The following is a 12,211-nucleotide window of genomic DNA, read 5'->3' as shown; positions in this document are numbered from 1 at the left end:
CAGAGCATGTCAGCCATTTCCTAGTCCAACATCTCACTGGTTTAACTACAAATAACATACTTCCCACCATTATAGAAACTGTCCATTGTCGGCAGCCAACAAAACCAGTCAGTGAAACAACACCAAAATGAACAACTCCCAGCGTCCTCCCACCAGCTAGGAACACACCCACTGGAGTCAATTCCCCAAGCTCAGACCCCTTAGGTCTGAGTATAGTTTCTGAGAACAAGTTTGGGATACTTTTGGGGTTTGTTTTTCTGTTTCTAGTTAATGCTTGTATTCTAAGGCTGCAGACCCTGGCAGCAAAAGCCTGGGCTACGAAAAACTAGCGTAGGGATCTAAGAATTTGAGTCAAAGACAGAAGAAAGAGGAGAGAAGAGAGAGAAGAGAAAATCAAAAATATTTTACTGCTCACTTCCCCTATAGGTGCAATGGAAATGACAGCAAGCAGCTGTCAGGGATTACGGTGAAGCTGTCAGCCAAAGCACCCTGCGTGATTTGGCCTTTACAGTTCTCAGGGGTAAGTGAATGAAGCACAGCTGGTGCTGGCAGCTGCACTAACTTCAACACAGGCCCAAGGTACCACTGCAATAAATGCTCTCATTTACTCCTGCAAACATGCAGGCCAACATAAGCCCAGGGAGAAAGTGGGATACAGATTCAATCTTAACAAATATAAGAATTTCAGACAGACAGCCAAAACCTCTACCCATATCCACAAGATTACTGATGATGCCCTAACTATAGAGACCCCAGGTGTGATCCAGGTTGACCTTCATGAATGGCTGTATGAGTCAAGAAAGGGCATAGAGAAAGCCACCAAAGAATCCCTGGTGACAGTGATACCTAAGCAATTCCACAGGCATCATCTTGAGTTAGCTGCACACTGGCCTGTTGACATTGCACCAGCAATGCAGGTGCTACTGAAGACATGAAATCTGCCAGAGCAACCAAAGGACTGCAGATAACAGCAAAAATCTATCAACAACATGACTTGCAATAAAACAAATTATTGTTCTCTCTATTGATAAAGAATTATACAAAGGAGAACCACACAGACATATCATCCTGTGAACAAGAGGGCTGAAGAAACTTATGTAAGCAAAGTGCATTATCTATTGTTTTTCTGTTACTCAGAAGGGTATCAAATGAGGATCCCACAAATGGCACCTCTCAGCCATTTGGCACAGCTGGCTGTCATTTTCCCCTGAACTGGGCAAGTAAAGAATGGTGGCAGTTAGGGATAACCACTCTCCAAGTGACCAGGCAGCACCTTCCCTTGGACCCATTGCCTTGTGATGGCTAGCTACTGAACAACAAAGAACATGGACCTCATCTCCATGATCATCACCATCCTGATCCCAAAATTCTCCCTTGAATGGCTAGTTCTCAGTTTTGGAACACGATACCCCATTGTCACTATCTCTCTTCTCATAAATGTAGGCACCTGGAACATGTTGCAACTCATAGCACAGTATGTTGCACAGCCCAGTTTCTGTCTTGTAGTCAGTCATGATACAACTGTGCCAGCATTTATATGACCATGATCCAACACAGACCCGAGCTGCTGCATGTTACTGTCCCAGTGCCAAGATGCAAACAGCAAATAGCATATAGATGGTATAATGCCTTTGTTTAGGATCTTTTTCCAGGCCTACACTCATATCAAACTTTTTTTCTTCCACTCAGAACTTCCCCAGAATATTCCAGGATTATACCCCAGACTACACAGAATGTGTTTAGAGAATGAATAGAGATCTCAGTTGCCTAACTTAGTGTGGAGATTTCTGTGCCCCAAAGGTAAATTTGTCTATAATGATGCCAAATTTTGCCACTTGAGCCCCTTCATATATCTTGTTTTTATTCTCAAACTGCTTCCTACTGAGTCAGTACCTGTACCTCAATTATGGAGGCCAAAAAACTATTTTCTCAAGAGAATGGAGAGGTCAGAGACCCCACAGCATGAATAGACCTTATGAACAGGTTAACAGGATGTGTCTTTTCCATCCTCAACCCATCAACCCACGCAAGTGAGGGGAGGAATGGTAAAGGAAGCTGCAGATGCCAATTTATTTCAGTACCTTCTGTTGTATGTGTGTGAAACAGAGATTACTGGTAGCACCTGAACAACAGCCCCTGAGAAAGGGGGTGGTCAAAGTACAAATGCTAAGATCTATCTTCTTTTTCTTATACTGCAGTAGCATTAAAAGCATTCTAAGAGATGATTTAAAGCTAAATGACATTATGTCTTATTGCTCCATTGCTTGTGGATGACATTCAGAAATGTCTAGTAATGGCAAGTAGTGGATTTTCCAGCACTATTCCATTTTGCTCAATAGCTTGGGCAGCATTTGAGAAGTTGCATCTGTTGTTAGTAAACTTCAGCATCACAGTCATTTTCACATTCATTTTGTTCTACTCCTGGCTAGGAATGCTTGAGAACATTGTCCTGACTTCCTTCAGTAACTATCTGTGAGATTCCTACCAGGGGCCAACTTTCCATGACTCTTGATAACAAAACTCTCCAACAGGCTGATTCGCCTTCAGGCAATGAAATAATTCTTGGCATAAAATAACGGTCTTCCAACAGACAGCTTTAAAAAAAAAAAAAAAGCAACTTACTGTGCTCCCAGTTTGGATTCCCTACCAAAATTACATGTGATAATGACACCATTACCTGAAATACAGCTAAAAGCAACCATAAAAAACGCATGTGGTCATGACCCAAAGATGAGTCTGCTTGACATGTCAGACTAGCAACCCACACCTCCGAAAAAAATATGCCCTATTTTTCAGGCCATGCCATATTCCAAAAGCAAGCACTAAAAGCTCTTCTCTTGAAGCAAAGTCAATGAGCAAACAAGCATGCTAAAGCAGATAGGGTGCCTGACTCTGACCCAGTGATCTGGATATTCAAATACTCACAAGGACAGAATAGACTTTTTTCTTTAACTTACTGGAACATGCATGCTTTACATTATACTCTCAGCAGAAACAAAAATAAAATTCCATTTTTGTAAATTAAATTGCAAATTTCTAGCATTTCTTCCTTGCTTTCTCAAAAAAAAAAAAAAAAAAAAACAAAAAAACAAATACAAAAAAAACCCAAAAAGCAAACCAAACAAAAAAATAAAATCCCAAACCAAACACAGACTGCTTCAGAATGTTTCTGAAATTAAAGGACACTCAACTTCAGAAATTTAGGAAAAACATTTCCAGCATCCACAGTAGGTTACTACAACTTAAGATGAGGAGTACTCCTGATGACTATTCTTTTAAAAATTATTTCAGACAGGAAAAAAAATAATTCTACTTTTTGTACTAATGGTGGATTTAGAAAAACCCGTACAAACAAAGACAACTTTATTTAAAAACAAACAGACAAACAAACATACAAAAAACCCACAGAACAAAAAATTTATTCATCCTTTATAGGCTGGGTCTATACATGCCCTTCACATTAAGTGTGTTTAGTGTGACCAGAAGAGCACATAGGTAACACGGGATTCTGTAACAGTTATATGGCAAGAGTCCATATTAATAACCACAAGCTGCCTTTTGTATAAACAATTTGGTAAATGACAGTATGAGTTAGGAACATCAAGCAACGCAATCTCTTCAGTGTGCAGACAAGACAGTTCTGTGCTTCCTTCTTGTGAGGCTGAGCTTGTGGCAGCCTGCTCTGGTTGAGAAGGGCTGGCTGTTGGGGATGCAGCTACCCAAGGCCGTCTCCAGCATGCTCTCCAGCCGATCCGTTTTGGGGCAGCTGCTGGCCAGGCAAACAGCTTTGCCTTTTCCTGCTCCTTCAGGCTCATAGAGCTTCCATCCCCAGTGTGCCCCGTGCGTGGGGGATATGCCTCTGTTTCCATCAGAACACAATGCTACAGTTACCAACAACCTCCCCAGCACCCTTCTATGAGAAAACCTGGGAGAAGTCAAGCTGGCCCAGATACAATCTATGGAGCACAACAGCAACATTCACTAAAGCTCTCTTCAGTTTGGTACACTTTAAAGGGTAATCTTCCTAGCCTAAACAAACCACATAGGTTTCCTCCATTCACAAGCAGTTTGCTGATTGCTCAGGTATTCCTGCACATTTCAGTCAAAGATAAATCCATTATTTTCTACAGTTGGCCAGAAAAAGATGATGCGTCAGACAAAAATTTCTTCAATTCTAGCATCAGGTGGGCCCTGGACTCTAAATACTAGAGTACTGCAGGCAAGCACTGCTATATGAGCCCCTTAAAACCCCTTCACACACATACTGCTACAAGGCCCCCTGAGAGTTGGGGGTGGCAAGTATTCCATGTTACTACATTACAGGCACCAGTGCAAATGACTCAAAGGCACAGAGCAAGTCTGCAACACAAAAGGAGATTTAACCTAAGTTGTCTTAACTCTCAGAGCCCTATTTTTAATGCTGGATCATTCTTCTTCCTTAAAGGATGCTTATCAAGGGATGAGATTAGAACAGACCAAACCTTAGCCTTCAGTCCAAATTCCTTTGTCTTGTTAATTTCATGCAGATCCACAGAGTATTAAAATACAATTTTTTCCCCCCACGATTTTTAAGTATCTTTTATCACCGCTAGGATATGGGAAAAGTTACCCTCAGTTACTATACTGCACTACATACAATCATTTAAAAATGTTTTTATCAGTAATTTGACAGACTACAAGAGCTTCATCAGGCCAGTCTATAAAAAATAGACATATATGTCTTTCCTAAAGCATATAGTTTCATAAGCCCCATAGGTGTTCCTGTATCATGACCTTAAAATTTCTAGAAGTATTACAGATGAACACCATCCAGTTTTACAGACATACCAATAATTCTGATTAACATGCCTCTTTCATTTGCTTCACAGCTCCAGTGCAAAATTCTCCTCTTTGCTTTTAAACCAAGAAGTTCTAAGAAATCAAACCACTTCTGTAAAATATGTAGGATTTGACTGATAGAAAACTGCAGTCAAATAATAGTAATACATATTATCTTAGATATCAAAACTACTGATCACCAAAAATAATTTTTTTTAAACTGAGAACTATGATTAAACTTTCAATACAAACACAAAAAGGTAAGAGTTTTGTTTCATCTCACAGTCTCACTGGAATTTGTGTTAACTTTCCAGTTACAAACTACAAAACCTGAACCTTCTTCCCACTTCCTTAAGTACAGTCAGTTATATGAATTTGATCCTCACTCTAGTAACACAGAATACCACATCAAACAATAACAGCAAGAAGAGAAGTTATCCTTAGAAAACATTGCAATTGTTGAATCTCTAATATACAGTTTGTGCAGGAAAAGCTAGTTTTACAGAAAAAACAAACTTTACTACCTGAAACGTACTCCATTAAAAACTCAAACACCAAGACGAAAGCTGAGTTCACCCCTTTGACTAAAAAAAGAGGGCTGTTCTACAGCTCTATAAACTGTTTTGTCCTGGAATGCTGAAAATAAGTCAAACAATGTCAGTTTTTAGCCAGAAGTAAATATAAAGTAGGGTTTCCAGAATTAATGTGTAAATCTTATTGGCTCTGCCTTTACATTTTTGAAACAGCACACATGTTTATATTCTGACTTTTGTACATTTTCCAGATGAAAACAAAAAATCAAATTAATACTTTTCAGCAATAACCAGGCTCCTGTTACTTTCTGAGTGACAGTCAGTCAGGTAACTGCCCCAAGTGGCACAGTAATTATGTTTCTATTCTTAATACTTAGGAAGAAAGAGTGTGCTTCCACTGAATCTGGTCTGTGAATTTTAAATTGGTTTCAGCGCAAACCATTCAAACACTGGAAACGAGAAAAGGTAATTTCATTTTGCAAGTGATATATCAATTTCTTTAAAAAAAAAAACAAACAAAAAACAAAAACAAACAAGCAAAAACCCACAAACAAACAAAAAACTGCCACCCACCACCAAAAAAACACAAACCAACTGAACTTGCTGAACAATTTTTATCTGAATTTAACAATGAGGAAAGCCCTCAAGGAAAGAACTTTTCCACTAATTTGTGAAAACTAGCAGCTGATAAACTAGTATCTACCATGAAGGAAAGGTCACCCAAATTCAGTCTTGGCCTGCCTCACATGTCCTGCCAGGTGATCAGTACCAGACACTCCCAACATCAGTTCCAGGTGGCTCTGACCAGGCTCAGGTGCTGCCCCTACCTAAACACTGTGGTGCACCTTTAGTAATCTGCTTCTTCCTGAAGACTAAACATTGCAAGGGTATTTTACACACTCTGTGCCATACACCAACTGGCTCTTTCAGGCCACCAAACATGGATTAGCTTGTTTTTACCCCAGCTGAAGTGAACCTGTACCAGCCAACCAGACAGCTATATTAACTTCAGACTATGATTTTAACACTATGATTTAAAGAAACAATAAAGGCAGGTGCCAGTTTGTATGTTCAGGGCTGTGTAGTCAGCTTTATTAGTTCTTCACAAGCAACTGTGTAACAGCTTCAGCAAATAAAACATCAAAACTTTAAAAAAAAATAATCACTGAAGAGGACCTTGCAATAAATACTGAAGGTGAGACAGATTGCAACTTACAGACCACAGCTTCAAGAAACTTCTTCCTCAGAAGTTAAGCACATCTTAGAAAGCACAGAAAACTTTAGTCTCATTAAAAGAACAAAAATAGTTTTGCTCAATGGTTGAATTTCCCCATGACAGTGAAATGATGCCGTGGTTGTGACCTTGCAAGTAGGGGCCTCTAGCAGTGCCTACTGGGACAGTTACCTCCTGAGGGGTGGGACCACAGACCAGCTCCCAAAAAAGGAACCTTGGGTCTGTCACCTCTGAGCCAGAAAAGGTAACAAATGGACTGCTTTACTGGGGAGAAGTACTATTAGGGTCCTTAACCTGTAGGATTTAAGGACATTTCTTTTTGAAGCTCATTGGCATGCTTTGTTTCGATTCTGTCAAGGATTCAGATGCTATAATGGCAGAATTCCTCAAGAGTTAGACATTTTTCTAACATGAAAAAGCATATTTCAGAAAGCACCCAATGAGGTACAGGCTGATACCAAGATCACTACAATGAGCTGGATCCAAGAGTACTTGTCTCCTCTTCTGAAAGGCCTATACATGCACTATACATCAGCTCACTCCCAGATGGTCTTACATTATTTGGTGTTACAGCTATAAAGACAGTGAATGTCATGCTAGAATTGTAAATATCAACCTGCCTCCTTTCAATTGAGAAGCGTGATCACACACATTTCTGTGATTCATCTTCTATTACTGTCAAACAGAATTGCAAATAATACTTTATCTCAAAACAAGAGAAATGGATGTTAGTCCCTGCTTGAGCTTCTGGATAAAGAACCTCCTTAATTTCATACATTGAAAAAAAAAGCAAAAGAAGGAAAACAAAACACCTGATACCCTCTTAACAGCAACAAAAGGTGAAAAACAGAAATGCTGCTACTGTCTTTTACTCTCTCTTACTACCTTTTTTTTCTTTTGTTGTTGGTTTGGTTTTCTTTTCATTCAGTGCATGAGAAAGATCCTTCATCAAAAAAAAAAAAAAAAAAGACATTGAGATGGAAGAAGTTGCCACTCATTGCTGTACTTTAGTGCTCCATATAACTTCCCCAGGAAAACTCTCTTTGCTGGAAATGGATCAATGACATCCAACTTCGGCAGTAGCATCAAACTCAGGTCTTTCTAGCAATATTTACAGAAGTTCTTGTTGAGAAACTCCCAAAACTCCCCAAAAACAAAGTCTGAGGACAAACACCTACACATCTGCATGGAAAACACATTCTTCTCTCAAAAGCTCCAACTGTTCTTTGATTAGATTTCCCAAGATCCCAAGACTTCTCAGTCTCCTTATACCTGCCAAACCTGGCATCTGTGCTAATGCAATAATTTGAAAGATGGACTTAAAGAATGCATTACATTGTTCCTCCTCTTTTTTCAATTTTTTTTGAGGCCATAACCTGAAATAATTACAGACAAGCCATGTTCATATGACAATATATTCCAGATAGACAGCAAACTAGGGCACACATAAATCAATTCCATTTTATTTCTGATTCTAAGAAGGTAAAACCAGAAGAGCAAATTACTTCTTTTTTGCAAGGTGGATAATGGAAATGAATCTACCTCTACTCCCACGTCTATTGCCAGCAGCAGCTACATTCCAGTAGAAGGGCAAAACTGACGGATTAGCAAGGGAGATGTGCAGAAAAATACTGCAGATAAATTTTTAACAAGAAGTGAATTTAGCAGTATCTAAGAATAAATAACCATCTATCTTCTTTCAAACAATTTTTTATATGTGCATTAGCCATTAAATAATATTTCCTGTAGGCTGAAGCAACAGGAAGGAAGGCAGGCTGTTAACTTTATATTTAAACTACCTCACAGATGCTTCAATATTGTAGTGGTGAAAGGTATACCGAAGTTTCTCATGTTTAGAGTACCTATTAAAAACCAAGAGAGAGAGATAAATTGTCAGCTAAAAGACGTCTTTTAGAGAAAGATGCCTGAACATTACTCAAAGGTATTGAACGAAATGGCTGGAAAGAAAAAACACTATGCATTCAAAACAGGAAAATAAAAGCCCCAAAACTAGAACTAAAGCCAAAATGATGACTGGGTCCAGTACTAAAGAGACTCATGAGGAAACAGATCGACAAAGCTACCGGATCCTAACTCCTCAGTTTCAGCAGAGATCAGGCATGACTGGGGGAAAAAAATTAAACCTATCCCTCTAATGTTTAATAGTATCAGTTATTGAGAACATACATTTTTCAAAACTGATTCATGATGAAAAAATGGTTTTATTACAATGGTAGAAAACATTGCATTCGAAGACTTAAGAAAATTTAAACATATGTCTATAGCACACATCTTAACTATTTCTGACTGCAAGTGTGATGAGTATGACAAATATTGTTTTGGAATAGAACAAGAAATCTCAGGACAATTCCAGCCCTCCATTAGACAAAGTTTTTGTCATATTAACCACTGTTAATATAGGACAAGTATTTAAACATACTTACCAGCTTTTAGACATTCATTTCCAAAACCTTAAACAGCAAAATTTCTTGATCAACACCTATTTCAGACTAATACTAGTCTGCATTTGTTAGCAAAGGCAATTACTGGCTCAATGATGGAGTTAAGCATCAATGAAAAGTGTTACAGCTTCAGAAAGAGGATCTAAAAGGGAACAAGTTCAGCGGTAAAAGTAACGTGAAACAAATTAGGACAAGATCAGTGCAGTGACAATACACACTCATTTGTGAGGTCATCCAAAAAAAAGACCACAACAATGCTACTATCATGGACAACATGAGTTCAAGTTAATCCATACCCTGCAACACTTACAAATGCCTTCTAACTCATGGAAATGGAGTTTGGTTTTGTTTTTTACAAATTATCATTAAAATCAGAATGAGAAAACACACCAAGCCTTTCAGTCTGTGCTCTCAGGCTAGCAAGTCTGGATGCTTACACTTGGTTCCAGCTTGTATTCATCCCAACACTGAGAATTCTGTACATCTTATTTATAGTCTACACTGGGGCTTTCCAAGGAATGTTTTCTTTCCAGTGTTGGGAAAGGACTTCTTTTCTTCTTGTCTGGTATGTTTTACAATAGACAGGTCTGCTAAAAAGTTACAACATGAAAATATTATCCCTATTTATAAGAACACATCACAGGGATTCAGAAGGGGCTGATGCTGTTAAAAAAATCTTCACACAAGCAGGATGGTATCTGGAATGACTGAGCAGGAAAGATCATGTTACTTCTCTTCCCTTCAAAATCTATTTTATACAGCAATTTTCTAGTCCCTCCATTATGAAAGTCCTCATAATATTTACTAATTGGTCCTTTTAGCCCAGCTTTACAAAAACCACTTTAGTCATGTAACTGGAACAGTCTGTGTAAGAAAGCTGTTCTCATCATGAGCCTTTACCTGCTCAAGCTCTCAGCTTCAAATTCTTACTCAGATGATTTTTTCTTAATATCATTAAGCAGAGCAATTTAAGAGTCAAAGACACAAGTGAAAAACACTTTCTGTCGTTACAGCATGTTTTTTACCACTCTACCTTCCATTTTTTTTATTGTTCCATTCCCTATAATTTTCTCATTTTATCTGTGGTCCACAAATTACTTTTCTAAGCAACAATGCTAAAAGGATGCCTTTTATGGAAAAGATGGCAAATTGACATATGGTTGTTCAGTTCACTCTGTGGATGCCTTGTGCCTACAACCTGTATTTTACTCCCAAGCACTTCAGACATCGTTGCCTGTCTCTATCCCCCTTCGTTTCACATCTCCCACGTTTTCGTGTGACAAGGTATCATTTAAAATGCTGAATAAGGCACTGGACATTTGATTAATATCATCTTTTTAATGTAACCCCAAAACTGTATGTCTCCTGGGTTACTTGCTGCATCAATTTAAATCTGGATTCATGTATTACACTGCCTAGAGACTGCAAATAGAAATTCTGTTTGAGTACTTCTGCTATTTTTATAACCAAATGCACAAAAACTTGAAACAGAGCTCTTCAAATATTTAAATGAAAACCCAAATTGACAAACATGATGATTTTCTTCAAGGAAAAATATAATACCAGACAATCAGAAAAGTAAAAAATGAAGAGAAAACAAAGGGACAAAAAGCCAAATTTCATCCTTTTCAACAACTTTTGTTTAGTACTATGAATGAAAACTGGTCTACAGACCAAAAAAACACATTCAATAAAGATTAAATAAAAAATAAATAAATAAATAAAACAACCAAGTTTGTAATTACTTGTCAGGATCAAAATTCACAGTAAGAACATCCTGTTCAGTTCCATGCAGGTTATCTGTCATTCCTAATCAGCACATGAAAGGGTTAGAAAGAGTTCCCTGAAAGGTTTTCAGCATAAAAACTCTATATAAAGCTATCTAGAGTTATCTGTATCATCACCCAATGTCCCAAAGAAAAGGGGGGAAAAAGTATACATTTCCTCTAGAATTTTCATAAGACTGCTTTCAAACAATACCATACTTGATGGATGTGTATGGTAATACCTATTTACAGATGAATATATTTCCTTTAACAGGGTTATCTGGCATGTAGTAACTCTCGCATATATATATATATGGACTTCATCTTTTATGCATCCACATCAATATACCAACATACAACATAAAGACCATGTGATAAATGTATCAACCCTAGTAAGATCACCTCTTCTTCTTCTTCATGTATGTCAAGACCTATTCCAGCAGCAGAGAACACTGAGCCATTTTAAATGGCTCCTTTCTCAAACTCCTCTCTCTCCTTCATTCACTTTTTAAAAATCACTTACCTTTTTAAAGCACAGAACTTCTGTATAATTACACTCGCAGCTCATAATAGGAGCTCAAACCTGGAGTGGGAATAGTTTCTCTACAGCGTGACTTTAAAGCATTTCCATTAAAATAACAGTTGATGAATAACCATTGTAATTTGTACTAAGCACTAAAGAAAGGGACATTTCACCATGTTTGTTATGCACTGTTCAATATTTAATTTTTCCATCAGCACTAAAACCATGTTAACTCTCTATGACGACTGCAGCTGCACTGATGTGTCTATCAACTTTCTTGATGATGACCACCACTGTTATCTTTTGAAACAGAAAATTGTTGAATACAGTCTGGATTCTCATGAAAAACTTAAATTGAAACTTTTGCTAGAATACAAGTGTTACAAGGCTCTAGACATAGTAATAGCACAGATAACCACATCAAAATATTTAAAATATCTCTCAGCATCAAATGACCAACTTCACATCTGTACAATTCACTGACCACTACTTTTAGTTAAGTTTGCATTTATGTTCCTCTGAAATACATCTGTAAGCCAAACAGAATTTCAATAGAAAATTCAGGACATAAATTTGGGATCTCTTCTACGTGAGGATAGCAGGGTAGAGAAAACAAGAGCAGAGAATTTAATGTGTTCTCTCAGTCACATGTGCTGTCTATTCTTTTACCTTTCTCCTCTTACTTCACTTCTGCCTCTCCTTCCTCTCGTTTTTACCTTTGCACTTTCCTTACCACACACTGAGTCCTATTCTACTTCTGTGTCCTCCTTCCACCTTGCCCTCTTGTTTCTTTTCATAACTATTCCAACAAATGAAATTTCCCAATCTAGAGGTCATCTTTGATATTGGAATGCCAGAAGCAGAGCAGCAGCCCG

The 12,211-nt window shown here is 38.0% G+C and overlaps 1 protein-coding gene across 1 annotated transcript in view; it reads right to left on the bottom strand.

Annotated features, from left to right (window-relative positions):
- Positions 1 to 12,211, bottom strand: part of PRKAR2B (protein kinase cAMP-dependent type II regulatory subunit beta) — an 84,655-nt gene that overhangs the window by 66,125 nt on the left and 6,319 nt on the right. The window lies entirely within an intron of this gene.

This window comes from Manacus candei, unplaced genomic scaffold, assembly GCF_025592945.1.
Source record: "Manacus candei isolate 608988 ecotype Guabito, Panama unplaced genomic scaffold, ASM2559294v1 h1tg000063l, whole genome shotgun sequence".
NCBI classification, from domain to species: Eukaryota; Metazoa; Chordata; class Aves; order Passeriformes; family Pipridae; genus Manacus; species Manacus candei.
Note: the sequence above shows the minus strand (reverse complement) of the source record. Positions and strands in the feature narration are given on the sequence as shown.